The following is a 21,004-nucleotide window of genomic DNA, read 5'->3' on the forward strand; positions in this document are numbered from 1 at the left end:
CATCATTTCAGTCTATGGATCAGGTGCTTATCAACTAACAAATTCTGAAGGAGATGTGCTTGATGATCCAACTAATAGCATTCATCTAAAAAAGTACTATACTTAAAGTAGCCTAGTGCACGGAAAACGCCAAAACAAACAAAAAAATACACAACTCCAGAAAAAGTCAAGATACAAAGTACAATAAAAACAAATGGTGAAAACCTGGTAAACAGGCGCCTTTGTGAAAGGTCGGCTCCTTTCTCTATATCCATGCCATTTTATCCATCAAAACACTCTCGGCCATCGCCCGACACTTAGCATATATCTCTCTAGGACATACTTAGCGTAGTCACTATCCTGGGTTATTCATCTACCACATTTTCCCATGGCTTGGAAATCACTGTACATACTCATATCTAGCAGAAACGCTCATCTAGGGACATTAGACTGTTCAAAAACTTGCAAACATTCAAGACATGCCAACTATTGCAAAAACTTAGACATCTGACATGCAACAAACACAACTACACTACATCACAACAACCAAACACGAACAATACACCAGAAACTTAAGGATGGATGATTTTCTGAAGTACTCAATGTTGCATTATCGTATTAAGGTCTTGATTATTTTGCATTTTGAACTTTTTAAATAAATTGGAATCTTTTCCTTATCTCATCAAAAGCTTCACAGCCAGAGATCATGGAAAAATTCCAACATTTTCTTAGTCTTCTGTTTGGGAGGCGATCACTTGTATTGTATGAATATTTGCCTCGAGACGTGATTCATATCACTGAAGGCTTGATCCCATTTCATGCATTATAAATGATCTACTCTTGTATGTTTACACAATACGCACTCAGGTCGTCCTGGTTCAATTATACCTTGATGCTTGTGCTATCTTGCAAAATTAAAAATCATGAAAATTTTACTCAGGTCATTCTGGTTCAATTATACCATTATGCTTGTATAAATTTTCAACATATCCTAAACAAATCAATGCTCAATGATGATATTTACAAAGAAAGCAAATTAATGGTTATATCGGATGGCAAATACAGAATGAGAGATGATCCAAACACAATTAGTTGCATATCATTTTACAATTAGTTGCATATCATTTTACAATTAGTTGCATATCATTTTACAATTAGTTGCATCTCATTTTATAAAAAGTTGCATCTCATTATTATCCCATCTATCATTATTACATCATTACACATCATCTTACATAAAGCAGCATGTTAACATCATACATCTCATTTTCAAGATACGTCTCATAACATATAAAAACACACATTCTACATCATACATTACATCATACATAAGCATTACATCATCATGTAAAAAGGAAGAAGCACACATACAACATCCATCCATAAACACATCACATCGGTCAAAAATGGTGCTCTATATATATATCTCTCAAAATGATCAAAATCTACAAAATGTGTCACAACTGTGTCCAGTACAAAGAATACACTGCTCAAAATACAATAGAGACCATGTCTCTCAAGTATGACTATCCCCTGATGGAGATGGTCTAGCCCCTGAGGCACCTGCTCCCGGATCGGCAGGAGGGTCCTGTCCCGCTGGCCCTATCACTCCACGGCTCTCCGATCGTGTCCCGGCAGTTCGAGATCGACTCGATCTCGACTGCGCAAAGCTCTCTACATGCCGCTCTTTGGGAACCGCCTCCTCATAGTGCTGCCTGTAATATGCAGCCTCCTGCACACTCCGTGTCAGCTCTCTCAGGGTGTCTCTCAAGGGACCACCCGCCGCAGCTCTCTGAATGGTCGCCAAGGCCTCCTCTGCTCGCCCCCGCCGCTCCATCTCGGTATCTCTCTCAGTGATCAACTGAGAGATCTGCCTCTGATACGTCAAAATCTGTGCCTGCAGCTGCTGCACAGTGATCTGAAGCGTCCGGATTTGGGCGTCCTCTATGTGTCCCGACACTCGAACCCGTAACGGTACCTGTGCTGGCGCCACTCCCCCCACTCGGCCTGTCCTGGGTATGGGAGGTGGAAGAATATCTATCCTGCTCCTCTGTACTGGCCTCCCCACCTCCTCCTCTCCTCCTACTGCCGCTAGTACCTCTGTGACTCTGCCCTCTCTCCCGGCTCCAATAGCCAATCCTCCCCTCCCTCTCTCAATCCGACCCTGTCGCACTGCCCTCTGCACACCTCTCCCTCTCCTCCTCCCTCCATCACCCCCATCATCCCCATCATCCCCCTCATCTCCCCCGTCTCCCTCCTCTCCATCTGAATCAAAAACCGGTCTCATCTCCTCTGGATCTGAGATCCTAGCCATAGCCCGAGCAGCAAATAAACGAGCGAACTCGTCAGTCATACCAGCATCCTGTATCTCTGGGGCATAGTCCCAGATCTGCCCAGCCAAACCAGTAAACTCCTCAATCACAACGGCACTGTCAATGGTCGGCCCCCAATCGGCCACATCCTGCTGCCGCCGTGCATATAAGCACGTCCCCTGGGGAACACCCTGCTGCCTCCCGAACTGCCTCAAAACTCGGGTAACCAAAAACCGCTCAATAACGAACGGGGTCCTCCCAATCAAATGCCTCGTCATAAACACAAAAGGCATCTCTATACCATCCTCGGCCCATACCTCGCAGCCTGTGTACGGTCTCCAGATGACCGTATCTATGTCATCAAAAACCCTCCTCCAGTGCTCTAGTTTGCCCAGCTTGCGCTGGACAACTAGGCCTCTATAACCATAAGCATAAGCCGCCCCTATGGGCCTATCCCTGTCTGCCAGTGGCCTCGCTGTTGGAATGTGCTCCCAGCACCATTCCTGTAAGAGTGTCACCCCTGCTGATAAACTGCCATAACCAAGGTATACTACCTCGTGCAGGCTCCTGTAAAGGTGGGCCAGCATCGCTGACCCCCATGCAAATCTCCGGCCCTGTGTGACCATCTGCTCCAGAACCAGCCCCCATCCCACTGAAAATCCCTTTGACCTGCGATCAGGACAAAGGAATCCTCCAATAAATCCTGCCAATACAGATGGCAGCGGTGCATAATCCAGATCCAGGAACTCCTGCCACGGGATCTCATACCCACAGACGCTCTCATCGTGAAAAATTCGGCGCAGTGCCTCTGTGCCGCCCTCCTCTGTCTGCTCATAGGGCAATATAGCCCCTACCACAGGAATACGCAGGATACGATAGCAGTCCTCTGGTGTCACGGTCATCTCCCCAGTAGCAAAATGGAAGGTGTTCCTGTCACTATGCCATCTCTCTGCCAGTGCTGTCAAGAGTCCCCGGTTCACAGTGAACCGAGGCATATCCAAAAGTGAGGTCAATCCACACCTCTCAATAATATCTAAGTCTACCTGTGACAGACGCGGTATCAGTGTCCATGGTCTCGGGAATCTCTCCCTCGACTGCACGATCCCCAATCGCTCCTGTCAACAAACAAAACATATCCAATATCAGATTCCACATCAATAAAAAGATATCAAAATACAACTCACATCAAATACATGAAACAAATTTGCTCATCTACATCAAGTTCAAAAACCTATCATTTCATATCAACTTGTAAAACAACTCAAGTTCTCAAAAACCATATCAAAACTTGTAAAACAACTCAAGTACCACAATCACAAACTTGTAAAACAACTCAAGTTTCCCACCCATATCAAAACTTGTAAAACAACTCAAGTTTCCAACCCATACCGGCTTGTAAAACAACTCAGGCTTTCATATGCATTTTGAACTTAAAACAGATAACACAAAAATAAATCATGTTCTGATCCCCACAAATAGCTTGATATCTATACATAACTTGGAAACATTCACATCAAAACAAGTTACACAAATACTCATATTGGATACATGCATCAAAAACACGACAGACACGCAAAAATACCACATTTTAGATCAACCACAACGCAAATTTTTCCTGGATGCGCTAAAACAGACATGAAATGCGCTAAAAGGACCTACGCGCTAGGCTGTTTGTCCTACGCGCTAACCTATCTCTCTTATGCGCTAGATTCAATCCATGCGCTATCCTTTTCTACTGGTGCGCTATCCAATTTATCCTATGCGCTAGACTCTGTTCATGCGCTATTTTTTTCCTCCAATGCGCTATCCAATTTATCCTATGCGCTAGAAGATTTCTATGCACTAACCTGTCTTCTCTAAGCGCTCTCCTTTCAATGCTATGCGCTATACTAGTTCTACGCGCTAAATCCCCTTGCCCACGCGCTACCTTTCCAGCCCTATGCGCTAGGTTATACCTACGCGCTAAACCTCCTGTTTGATGCGAACTTCTATGCTTCCTATGCGCTAGGTTAGACCTACGCGCTATCTTGTTCTTCTAACGCGCTAATATACACATTACCTGCGCTATTCTACATAGACGCACTAACCTAAACGAGCTATGCGCTATCACAATCATTTCGGACGTAGCAATTAAAATAGCTTCTATGTGCTACTTCACATTGCGTATGCGCTAATACGCGCCTTAGACGCGCTAAAACGATGAGTCCGAACTTTAAAATTCGAAAAACAGCTAAAAACAACAAAATAAAAAATCAAAAGGGGGTCAAAAATGTTGACTTACTGGTGGTCCATACGCTGCAGGTCTCCGATATCTCCGAACGCGCTCGAAACGGTGTCTGTGGTAAGGAATCGGCATTTTCTCTCCAGAGCCAATTCTCTTCTCTTCAAAGTCCACAAACACAAATGAATTCAAATCAAACCTTTTTCCCTTTTTATAGGAGAAAATGAAATTAGGGTTACCTAACTGGGCCTGTAATATGGTCGCGGTCTCCCCTATACTAAAACATTTTTAATTTTTCGGGAGATGAATCAATTTACACACTAACTACACGCATGAAATCCTACACATCATACGAACGTCATCAATTTAAATCAGAAATTTTTCAACCAAAAAAAATATTGATTCATCTCCCGAGGGGGCATCACATCAAATATCGAATCTGGGGCATAACATCAAATCTGGGGCATGACTTGCAAATCAAAGAGCGACACAAAAATTGCATGTGATCATAAAAACACAAAAACACATCATTTTCTTTGAATTAACATGTGCACACACGTCACTTCAAAGAGGGGCAAAATGTAGACGTATAAAAATGACCATATTCCTAAATGAATATTTTATGTTCATTTCCCTATTTAATTAAATCCAATTTAATTAAATTATCCACATTCTTCTATTTTATTAAGTAAATTACTCAATTTATTTAAATAAAATTCACTATACCATTTAATGAATAAATCATTTTATTCAATTAAATCCCCCTAGCCACTTTTAATTAAATTCAAATTTAATTAAATAGTTATCCTAAATTGAATAAATCAAATTTATTTAATTACAACCAAATTGAATGAAAATCAATTAATTCAATTAAATCCTATTATCCCCCATCCACTTGCAAAATCCCAAACCCCTTCCTAATCCCTTCTAGAATCTTCTAACCAATTCTAATTAACCTAACCCTCCTTTAAACTTTGTCACATCCCTAAGCAAAGGGAGGTCACTTCTCAAATGGCCCAAAGTCTTGGATAACCATTGAAGGTTTTCAACCTTCAACCACCAAAAACCCTAAAGTCTTTGAAAACCATTAAAGGCTTCCAACCTTCAACCACTTAATCCCCAAAGTCTCCAATAACCATTAATGGTTATTTCAAACCCTCCCACATGGTTAAAAGATTTGTTTTGACTCAACCTCTATCCAACTCAAGGGTCTCATCAGGTTATTAATGCTTTGACCATGATTATCTCTTAATCATTTGCACAAAGGTTTATCCCTGGATTAGATCCTAATTCAGTGGGTAAACCTAATTTAGACTTGACCCTTAGCCTTTAGATAACCATAAGGTCTTCTCAGGCCTTTAATGCCTCCAACCTCTTCTTTCAACCCAATCTGGTGTGGACATTTGTCACCATTTCATTGGTACAAATTGTGCACATGGATCCCCAACTTTCAAACCTGGCCCTTGATTGAACCTTTCAATCCTGACCATCCATTGCCCTGTTTGTGCTATAAATAGAGCTCTCATTCTTCCATTCTTAACAATCATCTTTCAAATTTGAAGCATCACACTTATGCTCAAATTGTTTCAAGCTTTCATATCACCTTATGCTCTTCATTTAGCCTCTTTTAGATCAGAATTAATCATGAACATGCATGCTAGAGTAATTTATTTATCATTTTAGTTCAATCATAGATTAAATATAGTATGTTAGGATAGTATTCATACTAACCTTGTCATCTTATCATTTAGTTTGTTGCATTTCTAGCATCTCATCTAGCTTATAACACATCTCATATTAAAAACAGTTAAAATATCTCTCATTCTCATATTTGCCATCCCTAAACCATTTTGCTCAGTAATCTGAGAGCAAAACATTGGTTTGAGGGACATTGTGAGATAGAGAACCATGGGACCCTCCTTGGGAAGCTGAGTAATGCATCGTTACTCCATAGCTTGCATCAAGAAGTCCTGTGTGTGTGTGTGGATTGGTATTTTACGTATTTTTCACATTTTCAATTCTAACAATCCATTTTTCCTACATACAGTTACCTTTTGGAACAAAAACAATGTAGAAGGAGAGGTGTTGATATAGGACAACAATCTGGCTTGTATAAGATTTAAGCACATTAAGAATTGTACAAATTGGGTTCTAACTAACATTTATGCCCGTAACACAAAGACTAGTAGAAGTGAGATGTGGAGATATCTAACTGGGTTGAGAAGTAAGTTTGCTGAGGACAGTTGGATAATTATGGGAGATTTCAATACTCCCCTGAAGGAAAATGAGAAAAAGGGAGGGATTCAAGCTAATCTGGACAGCAGATTGGACTTGATGGAATTCATAAACAATAATGCAATTCATGATCTGGAATTGCAGGGAGTCAAATACACCTGGACCAATAGAAGAAGTGGTGAAAATCTGATCCAGGTTAGACTTGATAGAGAATTGATTTCCTTAGATTGGTATAATCTTCATGATTGTTCATTGTCCTCTCACATAAGGGCTGGATCTGATCATTATCCCATAACCTTAACAGCTAATGTAAAGAACAGAAGAAGACATTTCCCTTATAGATTTGAAAAAATGTGGACCAGACACCCAGATCTAGAAAATAAGATTAAGGAATGGTGGTAGGTCAGTATTGAAGGGAATGCCATGTACAAAGTGCTTAAAAAGCTGAAGAATGTTAAAGATAATGTTAAGAAGTGGAATAAGGAGTGCTTTGGGAACATCTTTACCATAAAAGCTACTACCCTCTTAGAGCTCAAGGAAATCCAAGATGAGATACAGATCAATGGTTACACTAATATGTCTAGAAACACTGAAGATGCTATTCTTATGAGATATCATGATATAATAGCTAAAGAGGAAACCTACTGGAAAGAAAGATCGAGGAATGTCTAGTTAAAGGAGGGGGACATGAACACTAAATACTTCCATATGTCCACCTTAAGACATAAGGCCATAAATAGAATTGTTCAGATTAAAGTGAATGGCAGATGTGTTGTTGACGATGATTCTATGAGCAAGGCTACTATGGATTTTTTCTCAAATTTACTATGGACCAGAATTTGGAAATATAGGCACAAAGGGAAATCTTGGATAGCATACCTACCATTTTGGGGAAGGAACAGAATGATCACCTCTCGACTATCCCTTCCCATGAAGAAATTTTGATAGCTGTCAAATCCTTTGAAGGCAACAAAGCCCCAGATCTGGATGGCTTTCCCATGTTTTTCTTCCAAATGTACTGGCATATTATAGGAGAAGATGTCACCAGAGCTGTTAAAGAGTTTTTTGGTGCTAGGAAACTATTAAAGGAGGTTAATGGTACTTTTATTGCTCTCATTCACAAAATGATGGGGGCAGACTCGATGGATCTTTTTAGACCTATATGTTTATGCAACTCTCTCTATAAGATTATCTCTAAGGTCCTAACCTCTAGAATTTTGAAGTTGTTGCCCTCCATCATTTCGCCTCACCAAAGCAGTTTTGTCCCAAGAAGATAAATTTTGGATTCTATCATCTCTGTTCATGAAAATATCCATTCACTGACATTCTCTAAAAAATAAGGTTTTCTTTTGAAATTGGATCTCTCTAAAGCCTATGATAGAGTGGACTGGGATTTTATGGTGGATGTTCTCTCTACTTTTGGCTTTAGTCCTAGAAGTGTTAGCCTTATCAGACAACTTGTCTCTTTGGCATCTTTCTCTATTTTAATGAATGGCTCACCCTCTCCTTTCTTTAAAGCCTCAAGAGGTCTTAGGCAGGGGGATCCTCTATCTCCAGTGATCTTTATCATCATGGCAAAATGCTTGGGGAGATATATTGGTAAGCTGGTTGAGAAAAGGGAGTTTTGCGGTTTGAATCCCTCCTCGGCAGATCAAATATGCTCTCATCAACAGTTTGATGATGACTCTATAATAATGGGAAAAGCCACTTTTATGGACTCTAGAAGACTAAAAAGGGCTTTGGACAACTATGGAGAGGCCACTGGTCAGCTAATTAATTGGTCTAAAAGCTTTGTTTATTTTATCAATACCCCTGAGAGAAGGATGATTAAAATTAGTAACATTTTGGGAGGCCAAATAGGTAGTCAGCCTGCTTCTTACTTGGGGCTCCCATTAGGCCTTGACCCTCTAGACACCTTTTGGGGAGCCTTGGTGGATAAATTCCACCAAAAGATGTCTGGATGGAAGGGAGCTCTCCTTAGCCAAGCAGGTAAGGTCCAATTGCTTAAATCTACCCTTCAGAGTACCCCCCTCTATGCCATCAGTCTGTTCAGGATTCCAGCTAAGTATGCTAAGGCCATTGAAAATATTCAAAGATCCTTCTTATGGACAAGGGTGGAAGAGAAGAAAAGAATGAACTTAATTGCATGGGAGAAGGTCTGTAAGCCTAAGAATAAAGGAGGTCTTGGCCTTAGAAGAATAAGAGACATAAATGATCATCTCTTGGCCAAGCAGATTTGGAGAGGATATAGAAATCAAGGAGAGTGGAAAAAAATATGGGACAACAAATACAAAAGCCAATGCTTGAATCTTCAAAGTTTCCTCAAAGCAGAGACCATCCCTATTGGTTCCAATATTTGGAAAAATGTCTCTAGGACTAGAGACTTAATTAACAAAGGTACAAAGTGGAAGTTGGCAAAAGGGAATCTTATTCAGTTTTGGGAGGACCTTTGGCTTCTGGATTCCCCTTTGAATGGAAACCCTGATTGGAACAGATATCAGAACCAATGCAAGGAAAGATTTGGAACTAAGGTTGAGGATTACTAGAAAGATGGATAGTGGAAAGACTTATCTAAAGTGGATCATTCTTTAGGTAGTTTGAACAAAGTTATGAACTCTATGGTGAGGATTGAAGAAGAAGACCAAATAATTTGGAAACTCATAGCTAGTGGTACTTTTTCAGTGACTTGTCTATATCATCAACAGTTCAAGACCATGGAAAGTCCTTGCTGGGACAAAGCTAGGGTGAAAGGCCTCATACCCAAAATCAATATTTTCTTTTGGATAGCCCTTCAAGACAAAATTCTCACTATTGAGAATATCAAAAAAAGAGGTATTAGCATGCCTAGTTTCTGTATTCTCTACAAGCAGAATGAGGAGACAATAAATCATATGCTCTTCCACTGTCCCTTCGCTACTGATGTTTGGGGAAGCTATCTAGATCAATTCAATATTAGTTGGAGCTTCCCTAATTCGATTCAGGAAATTTTCAAGTCTTGGCATCATCCTTCAAAAAACAAAACTACAACCTTATTATGGAAAATCTCTCTACCCCACATGTGTTGGTGTCTTTGGAAAGAGAGAAATGATAGGATTTTCAGGGAAAAGACCACTAAGGCCAAAATTGTGTTTGAAAAAATTAAAAGAAGCATAATGGAAAATCTGAATATCATAGGTGGTTTGGATAATCCTCACACTAAGGAGGATCAATGTATCTATAAAAAGTGGAGATTAAAGGCTCAAGAGGGTGTTTAGAGCAACCCTAGAGAAGGAGTGAGATGGACTAGCCTGCCTGGATGATGGATGAAAATCAATTTTGATGGGGCCTCTAAGCGTAACCGGGGGGTTGCTAGATGTGGAGTGGCCCTAAGGGATGAACAGGGAATATGTAAAATCATTAAATGTATACCCATAGGAAATCAAACCAATCATGTAGCCGAAGACATGGTGGCCTATCATGGGATGATCCTTGCAAAGGAAGCCAAATGCACTAAAGTTTGGTGTGAAGGAGACTCCTTAAACATTATCAACTGTTTAAATATGAAATTCCCCCCATCTTGGTCTATTAGTAATGCTATTAAAGCTATTAGGAAAATTAGCGAAGAGTTTGATATGTGTGTTTTTACACATGTTTATAGGGAGGCCAATTCTGGTGCTGACTGGGCTGCCAATCGGGAGACATCATTACCAATTATGGTGAAACAAAGATTGCAAGTGAAATGAAAGCCTTGCTCAATCAAGACCGAAGCTACACAAGGCAATGCGGTACTTTTTAATCATTATTTCTAATGACCTTTCCGCCTTTTTGATGCAAGGCTTGTTTGAAGATAATGTAATTTTAAATAGGTGTCTTATCATAATTAATTGGCATGGATTCTGGGCACTCTCAAAGAATAACCATAGAAACCAGAGGGGAAGTGACCAAATCGAGAGAAGGAATTGCAAGGAAGGAGCTGGAAAAATGGGAGGTAACAAGAAGAGATTTGAACCTGCTTCCTGCTTGGACTGGAAAAAGAATGATGAAGTCTGGGATATCCTCCAGCAGGGAGGAATGAATGGTTTCATGGAATGACTAAGTGGGAAAGACCCCACAATTACTTCTTACTTCATCAAGAACTGGAAAAATGGAAAGATTCTGATTGGCTCATAGATGATGAAGGTCAACGGAGAGGTTATTGCCGAGGCTACGGAGATGTCTATTGAGGGTATGAAATTTTATAGGGATGGAGGAATATCTGACAAAGCTATAGACAAGTTTCCAGTTACGGATGGAGAGAGGTGAAAGATGATCAAAATTGACAATTCCTACCACTCCCCGAAGAGAATTTGTATGCCTTGGAGGTTTGTTCTTTTTGCTTCTATTGAATACATTACCTTAGACGATAGGTTTACCAGGGCCTACGAGCATCATTTCATTCTTCTTAATCATTTTTGTCATGGAGAGAGGGTTAGGCTTCCCTATTACCTAGCCTATTCAATGGATCACACCATTAAGGAAATCTAGAGGGATCCTAAAGGTGATCATGCCCTTCACTAGGGGCTTATGGTCCTAGTTTATAAAATGCTAAAGAGGAATTTCATTGAAAAGCCTATCAAAGGCAAAAATGCTAGAGATGAAACTACAGAAAGTAAGGATAGTGGTTTTAATTTTGACTTGGAAACTGAGGGAGAGTCAAAGGAAACTAGCAAGAAAGGGAGGATTAGGGCCAAGAAAAGGAATATTATTGTGGATTCTCATACGTCAGACTCTGCAACTAAATCCCTTGAGGAAAAATTTGCTAAAAAAAGGAAAGGGAAAACCACTAGAAAAAAGGCTCAGAAAAAGAACATTGAAAAGGGGAACAATTCCGACTTCAATCATGTTCAGGTTGAATCGAAAGAGGAGGCTGAAGAAAACAAGGTGGTTGATAGTCAGGATAAAGAAGGGGAGGGTAACTCGGTGATGGATAATTTGGAGATCGTGAATACCATGAATCAACATAAGGAGGAAAAAGGGGATAAAAGTGACAAGGGTGACAAAGAAACTATTAAGGCCTTCTATGAGACCATTGCTACTATGGTGAAGGATGTTAACAGTTTGAAAATTGATACACAGGCCATTGCTAGAATTACAGTTGGTGACAAGCCCTTGGCAAAACATGTTAAAGAACTGGTAGCCATTCTGCATAATGCACAAGCTATTGAATGTATGGTTGGGAAAATTATGGCAATGAAGAAAAAGGTCAACCAGATGGGAGATCCTAAGGAATTGGAAAAGAAAATGAAAGATTTCAGCACCAGAATTGACAAGCTGGAGCTCAATATAAAGAAGATAGCCGACCAAAACTTCCAAATCCTCAAATCCTTAGTGGACAACATGAACATCCTTATTAATAGGTTCGATAACGATGCATATAAGGAGGGTGATAAAGAGCAGTTGAACAAGAAAGGGCATGAAAGGAGGACCAGAGCGAAAACAAAGAAAAAAGGTGACATCAAAGACCGTGTGCTGAAGGATCTGAAGACCTCAGCGAACAACATGAAACAAATGGTTGTTCATGTTGAGGAAATTATGAATAGTATTTAGTTTCTATTGCTGTCCCTGTTTAGGTCTCTTTGTTGTCTTAATGCTTTCCTTTTGCTGTCTATTCCAAGATACTTTATTATGTAATGTTGTGTTTAGTTGATCCTTTTTGGTGGGTTCATTTTGTTTTTTTGAAGTGACCAGGAACTTTTTTTAGTAGTTCTCTCTCTTGGCTTGTACAAGGTTTGGGTACCTTTCAAATACCTGCTTTTACTTAATCAAAACTAAATGCAAGATTTTAAAATGATATGCAACTAAATGCAAGATTTTAAAATGATATGCAACTAAATGCAAGATTAAGATGATATGCAACTAAATGCAAGATTTTAAAATGATATGCAACTAATGAAAGATTAAGATGATATGCAACTAAATGATCATCTTCATTCTATTGTTGGCATTCTTGTTTAGTCACATGGTTATTATCTGTTTGTGTTTGTCATCATTGAGCTTTTGATATGTTGGAAGTTTATACAAGAATAACGGTATAATTGAACCATAATGACCAGAGTGAAACATACACAGATTTTGATATCGCAAGATGACAAAAGCATCGAGGTATAATTGAACCAAGATGACCTAAGTTTTGCTTGCATAAAACAAACAAGTGTTAACCATTTGTATGCAGAAAGTGGAACAATGTCTTCAATCATATGTTTCCAATCATTTCTCAAGACAAATTTGCACCATACAAGTGATCATCTCACAAACAGAAAACCAAAAAATATCAGGCTCCCCCATTGTCTTCTCTAGCTTGATGCACCTTCGAGAAACTTAGGAGATCCAATAATTCAAAACTTTATGCTAGATGTAAAAAAATTATAATTCAGAAAATCATCCATCATGTGTGTGTTAAAGTTATATTTGGATAATGGTTTTGTTTTCTAGCCTGATGAGTAGTTGTTGACAGGGTTTCCTTAGCATGCTGTGATTCTTATTTGTTTGGTGTTTGGAATGATTGAAGTAAGAGGAATTCTACCCCTAGCCATAGATATATATTGATGTGGATATACACAGTGATCACCAAGCCATGGTGGGATATGATGAACTAATCTTCAAATAATCAAGGACAGTGACTACTCTAAGTATGTCCAAGATAATGCTACGTGAAAAAGTGTTGGGTGATGGCCATTAGCTTTGACTTGGATGGTTCAAAGATATGAGTACTGATAGATAGAGGAGCCAATATCTCACAAATAGAACCTATTACAAGGTTTTAACTACTTGGTTTTATTGCATGTTTTTGTTTTCCTTTTGATTTTTTTTAATTTTTTTTTTCGCCTTTTCCGTTCATTTAGATGAATCAAGTGTAGAATTTATTCAGATGGATGTTGCTTGTTGGTTCATCAAGCACATCACCTTTTGAAGTTGTTATCTGATAGGTGCCTGATCCATAGGCTGATATGATGACATAGGGACCAACCTAGTTAGGTTCAAACTTCCCCTTCTTTTCTCGATTCTGTTGATTTTTGGGATTTTCTTTGAGTACAAGTTCACCAACTTGAAAAATCCTAGGGATGACTTTGTGGTTGTAGCTTTTGCACATGTTCTACTAGTATGCTTTGAGATGATCATAGGCATGTTGTCATTTTTCATCCAAAAGCTCTAGTTCATGCAATCTGTTTACCCGATATTCCTCATCTGGTATGAGGCATTTCAAAGATACTCTGAGTGATGAAATTTCTACTTCGAGGTATAATTACTTCTGATCCATATACTAATAAATATGATGTAGCACCTTTAGGTGTTTGAATGCTAGTCCTGTATGCCTAGAGTGTCAGATTGAGTTGTACATGCCAATCTTTACACACATAATTTACTATTTTCTTGAGGATTTTAAAGATTGCTTTATTTGATGCTTCTGCTTGACCATTCCCCTATGGATAGTAAGGTGTAGAGAAGCAGTGTTGGATTTTGAATCTTTCACATAACTCTTGTACGTCTTGATTTTTGAAAGGATGCCCATTATCTATAGTGATGGAACTTGGTATGTCGTATCTGCAAATTAGATAATTGAGAATAAATGAGGCAATCTTCTCTCCAGTTACTATGGTCATTGGGACTGCAATGATAATGAACTTGTGTCCATTTGAAGAGGAAGGATAAGACTGCCATGAATTTGGCACTTAGGACATTTCTTTGCAAATTGATAAGTCTTTCTCCATTGTCGACTAGTAATATCCCATTCTTAGCATTTTTTAGAGAGCATAGGACAACTTGAATGCATGCCACAAATACTCTCATGAAGCTCGTGTAAGGCAAAGTCAGATTCATTATGATAAAGGCACTGAAGAAGAGTACCATCTAGACCTCGACAGTAAAGTGTGTCAGTAGTTAAGGTATAATGGGTGGCTTGCCAGATAAAGCTCTTCTTTTTGTTATGAGATAGGTCAAGTGGTAGGGTATTGGTCTTAAGATACTTATAGATTGTTCCATATAGAGGGGAGCCTGAACTAGTTAAGGAATAGATGACGTGGGATGCAAAATTGTCAGAGGGTGGGGAAAACTGTTACTCTACTAGGAACTCATAACGACTTTGTTTCTCTAGAATTTGTAGCAGTGGAGCGATAGTGGCCATTGCATCGGCCACTCTAATGTCCAACCTTGGTATTTTCTCGAAGGTGATATGTACAAAGTACTGTTTGTAGTCATCCACCATTCTCTTATAGGGTATTAGTTTATCATCCTTTGTTTGATATTCATCATTGATTTGATTGATGACTAATTGAGAGTCTTTGTAGACTCTTAATTTTGTGATTCTCCATTCCACTACCATTTTAATTCCTGTTACCAGGGCTTCATATTCAATAATGTTGTTGGTGCATGGAAACATCAGTCTATAAGATGTGGAATTGTGTGCCCTTCTAGAGTGATGGACGGGATGTCGACACCCGATCCATGTTGGGTATAGGAACCATTAAATTAAAGGGTCTATTTCTTGGGTGTGTCGTAAGGACATCCATGTCTAGAAATTCCACCTACATTGGTTGTTTATCTAGTAGTGTTGCTTCAACTAGTTGATCTACAATTTCATGTCCTTTGATAGCTCGACGCTTTGTGTATTGTATATCAAACTCACTGAGAATCATGACCCATTTAGCCAGTCGGCCTATAAGAGCTACTTTGCTGAGTAAATACTTGAGTGGATCAATTTTTGCTACTAACTTGATTGTGTGAACTAGCATGTAGTGGTAGAACTTTTGAGAAGCGAATACCACAACTAAGCACAATTTCTCAATGAATGTATAATTTAGCTCATACTCGTTTAATGTTTTGCTTACATAATATATAGCTCATTCCTTGCCTTTTGGATCTTCTTGTGCTAGCAATGCCCTGAGTGATACTTTTGTTGTTGATATGTAGAGGATGAGCAACTTCCCTGCTATTGGTGGTACCAGAACTGGTGGATTTGATAGATATTGCTTGAGTTGATAAAATGATTCTACACACTTGGATTCCCATCAAAAAGGTATGCTCTTATGTAGTAGATGATTGAATGGTAGAATTTTATCTACTAGTTGGGCTATGAATCAACAAATAGACTATAGTTGTCCTTGTAGAGATCTAAGTTGGCTAATGTTCCTGGGAGGTGGCATCTCCATGATGGCCTCTACCTTCATTAGATCTACTTCAATGCCCTTTGTAGACACAATGTAGCCTAATAATTTGCCTGATGTAACCCCGAAGACACACTTCTTAGGGTTTAGCCTGACTTAGAATTGCTTGAATCTTTGAAAGATTTTATCTAATATGCCCAAATGTTGTACCCGGGTGAATTACTTAGCCATTAGATCATCCACATAGTCCTCCATGAAGGTATGCATCATATCATGGAGGATTGTCATCATGGCTCTTTGATAAGTTGTCCTAGCATTTTTTAAGCCAAAAGGCATGACGTTCCAACAATACATTCCCCATGGACATGTGAACACCATTTTATCTTGATTCTCTAGAGCTATCTTGATTTGATTATAGCCAAAGAAACTATCCATTAATGATAGCATTGCATGGCCTGTTATTAAGTCCATAATTATGTTGATGCTGGGCAAAGGAAAGTCATCCTTTGGGCATGCTTTGTTGACATCCCTAAAATTTGTGCATATTCTGATGCTGTTGTCTAGTTTTGAAACTGGTACAATGTTTGAAATCCATTTATCATAGTCTATAGGTCGAATGAATCCGACATCTAATAATTTCTTTAGTTCAGCTTTGACCATTAATGCTACATGCAGATTCATCTTTCTTAATATCTGTTTGACTAGCTTAGCTTCAGGAGCAATAGATAAATGATGCATGATCAAGTTTGGATCTATTCTAGGCATATCAACATAGGACCAATAAAAATTGATTTTCTTTTCTTTGAAGAATTTGATAAACTTTGGTTGTTCCTCTTCTGTTAGTGATTCTGCTAGGTGTATGTTTTTAGCTACTTCTTCTGTACTGATGTTTATTGATTGAGTGGGCTCAATCAATATGGGCGACTACTCTTGATAGCATTCTAGAAGAGTGTCAAGTCTCCCATCCTTAGGTGCCTTAAAAAGGTTTTCACCCTCAGATGCATCCTTTATTTTAACTTTTTGTTGAACATGAAATACCACTGAGAGGGGGGTGAATCAGTGGTTTCCAACTTTTTGTCTTTACTAATCTTCTTTCAAATAACCAATTAACTCCTTAGCCACTAAATAGTGATACTGGTAAGGCAAGAGAGAAAAACAAAAAGATCATTCACACACAAGAGATTCACAACACCAGATTTATGAGGAAAACCCTATATGGGAAAAAACCTCAGTGAGAAGAGCTATTGGAGACTACTGCTCCAATCCAACCTCACTGGTAAAATTCCAACTTACAAAGATTTTTCTCACCAACCCAAGGAGTACCAACCCCTGCACCTTTTAGGGCACCAACAAAAGGAGCACCAACCCCTGCACCAAGCTTCAACTTGGTGATGTATATTGAAATACTATTCTAATACTATTAAAGCTTCTTGATGCAAATGAATTCTACAACTCTTTGAGTCAAATTACTTTATGTTATCTTTCTCTCCCTTTCACATACAGTTTCTCTCAACACCCTGTATCACATTGGGATGTCTTCTCTTCCACACTTTGTCAGTAAAGTCCAACTGCCTAACTATGATACTATCGGTAGAATAGAATCCTTTCACTGGTTTCCTTTCTCTCTCTCACTCTGTAACTTCCTTAGATCTCCTTCTTTAGTTTTCTCCTTGCTTCCTCTCTCTTCTCTTCACCCCACAATCTGTACTGCATCACCTTCTTCTATCCAGAGCTCTCATCTCTTATCGAGTGATTTCCTACCAAAATGCAATTCAAAATTCTGATAGTTAGGGTTTCCTCACCATCTATGAGGAAAACCAAATCCAATTAGATCCTATAGGATCTAATCACCTTGATGTCCATTTATTCATCTTCGCCATTTCCGCACCTTTTAAAACACATTTTATAGATATAGAAAACAAGATCCATTATATCGATCTACATCTATCAAGCTGCTATTAATGTCTCTGTTGTTTCCTTCTCAAGGTATTCTTTCAATCTGATCTTCTTGCTTCGATCCAGGCACCAACTGCTCCCTAATCTTCCTCTATCATTCCTTTTTCCTCGAGCTGCAATCAGTCTAATGCAATCCCATGATTTGTGGCTCCTTCATTAATGGCGATTATCTGTTTCATCAACCCTGTCGATGAAACCTCAATAACCACACCCCACTTGCCACCTCAGCTTCAGATGGCATCACATCGATTAAGATATGGCCTACCAATACATATTTGGTCTGGTAAACACATACTGGTAAAACCTTTTGCAAGTAGAGTATCCTTCTTCTGTTAACCAGTATAGAATCCTGTACCGGTTGCACACCTTTACTTCTGGTGGTGTGAGATAACTTTTAACATTATGCCTCTTCATCATAAACAAGCAACCATCCTTCATACTCAATCTCCACCAGTTGACATCAATGACAACTTAGTTTCAAAATGCCAACAATCTCCCCCTTTGGCATTGATGTCAACTTCTCACAGTCCACTCCATACCGGTACATTTCTTCCCCTTTGACATAATGACAAAGGGTACTTGTGCACTCCCCCTTTGATCTATAACATGCTCCTCCTCAACCACATAAACCTTCCTAGGTAGAATATACAACTCCCAACTTGTGTTGGAGGTACTCAAACGTGCTTACCAGTAGTGATTTGGTGAAAATGTCTGGTACTTGTTCACCAGTAGGAACATAGTCCATTCTTATCTCTTGTCCTTCAACCTTCTCTCTGAGGAAGTGGTATTTGACTACAATGTGTTTCGTTCTGGAATGCATAACCAAATTCTTTGCTATGTTGATTGCACTCAAATTGTCACACCGGATGAGAATCGATTCAATGATGCCTACCTGTATATCTTTGAGAGTCCGATTCATCCAAAGCACCTGAGAGCAGCATGTGGTAGCAACAATGTACTTAGCTTCAGTAGTGGATAAGGAGACTGAGTCCTACTTCTTGCTATGCCAAGAGACCAACTGGTCACCAAGAAAGAATGCACCACTGCTTGTGCTCTTTCTATCATCAATGCATCTTGCCCAATTGGCATCAGTGTATACTTCCAAGATAAAATCTCCCTGTTTAGGATACCACAAGCCATAGCTAAGTGTTCCTTGTAGGTACCTAAAAATTTTGTTAATAGCATTCATGTGTGACTACTTTTGTGCAGCTTGGAATCTGGCTATCATGCATACTGCCTAAACTATATTTAGTCTTGAAGCAGTTAGATACAGTAGATTTCCTATCATGGATATGTATAGAGTTTGATCCACTACTGGTGATTCATCATTCTTACTCAATTTGCTACCAGTCACCATGGGAGTACTTACCGGTTTGCAATCTTCCAGGTGGAATTTCTTCACCAGCTCCTTGCATACTTGACCTGTGAGATAAAGATTCCTTTATCTTTATGTAGTATCTGTAAGCCAAGGAAGTAATTCAATTCACCAAGCACTGACATTTCAAATTTTGACTACATCTGATTAGCAAACTATTTGCAAAGAGTATCCTTATTGCCCCCAAATATGATGTCATCTACATACACAATCACAAAAATCTTGTGATTCCCATATTTCCTTATGTACAAATTGCTGTCAACAGTTCCCTTTTTGAATCCTTGCTCCTTCAGATACTGATCTAACCTTGAGTACCCTGCTCTAGGAGCTTTCTTCAAACCATGCAAAGCCTTCTTTAACTGACACACAAATGTCTCATCATCATGCAGTAGAAATCCTTCTGGTTGCTCAATCTGTACTTCTTCTTCTAAGTTTTCATTTAGAAAAGAAGATTTTACATCCATTTGGTATACTTTATAGCATTTGTAGGCAGAGTAAGCTACAAACATCCTAATTACTTCTAATCTAGCCACCGATGCAAATATTTCTTCAAAGTCAATCCCCTCTACTTGAGAGTATCCTTTGCACACTACTCTAGCTTTATGTCTTACAATCTTTCCTTATTCATTCATTTTGTTTCGGTAGACCCACTTTGTACCAATGATATTTTTGTCTTCCGGTCTAGGGACTAACTCCCAAGTCTTGTTCTTCTCAATTTGGTGTAGTTCTTCTTCCAAGGCATCCATCCATTCTTGTCTCTTGCTAGCCTCAATGAAATTTTTTGGTTCAACTTTAGTCATGAGACATAGGTTGACTTGTTCATCATTCTGGGCAAGCCTTCTTCTAGTCTACACACCATCATTCTTATTCCCTAGAATTTTCTCTTCCGAGTGATTCATCTGTACATACTAATTGGGAACCTTCTAGGATGTTATCTCGGGATCAGTCTCTGTCTGAGCTTCATAATATTCATCACTAGAGTGGTCATACCGGTTAGCCTATGGTTGAGATACTCTGTGCATATCTTCATCAATTCTTACATGCACACTTTCAACAACTCTTCTTAGTCTTTTATTGTAGCATTTGTAGGCTTTGTTGTTAGATGAATAACCAATGAAGATCCCTTCATTACTCCCGGAGTCAAAACTTCCCAAATCATCCATATCTTTCTTAATGAAGCACTTGCTTCCAAATATTTTGAAATATTTGACTGATGGCTTTTGGTCATACCATTTTGTTTTTTTGTTCTTAATTGAACTGTGTTCAAGGTGTATGCAGCAGTATGCACAACTTCTTTCCAATAAGTATTCGATAGACTGGCCTCATTCAACATGGTTCTGGCCATCTCCTTAACTATCATGTTCTTCATTTCTACCACTCCATTTTGCTGTGGTGTTCTAGGAGCAGAGTATTGCCTTCTAATTCCATGTTTTTCACAATAACTTTCAAATTCATTTGATGTGAACTCTCCACCCCTGTTTGATCTTAGGTATTTTAATTGGTACCCACTTTCCTTTTCCACCATCTTCTGAAAGATATTGATTCTTCCAAATTCTTGTGATTTATCTTGCAAAAAGGTGACCCATGTCATCCTCAGTAGTCATCAATGAAGACAATGAAGTATCTATCACCGACAAGTGCTCTTGTCCTAGTTGGACCACACAGATCTGTATGCACAATTTCAAGTGGCTTTGAGGTGTTGTGCTCCTTTATTCTGAAACTCACTTTTGTTTTCTTACCTTTTACACATTCATCACAAAATGTGTTTACTGGTTTGATGATGAGTAGAATGTTCTTCACACACTCC

Source organism: Cryptomeria japonica, chromosome 10 (genome assembly GCF_030272615.1).
Source record: "Cryptomeria japonica chromosome 10, Sugi_1.0, whole genome shotgun sequence".
NCBI classification, from domain to species: domain Eukaryota; kingdom Viridiplantae; phylum Streptophyta; class Pinopsida; order Cupressales; family Cupressaceae; genus Cryptomeria; species Cryptomeria japonica.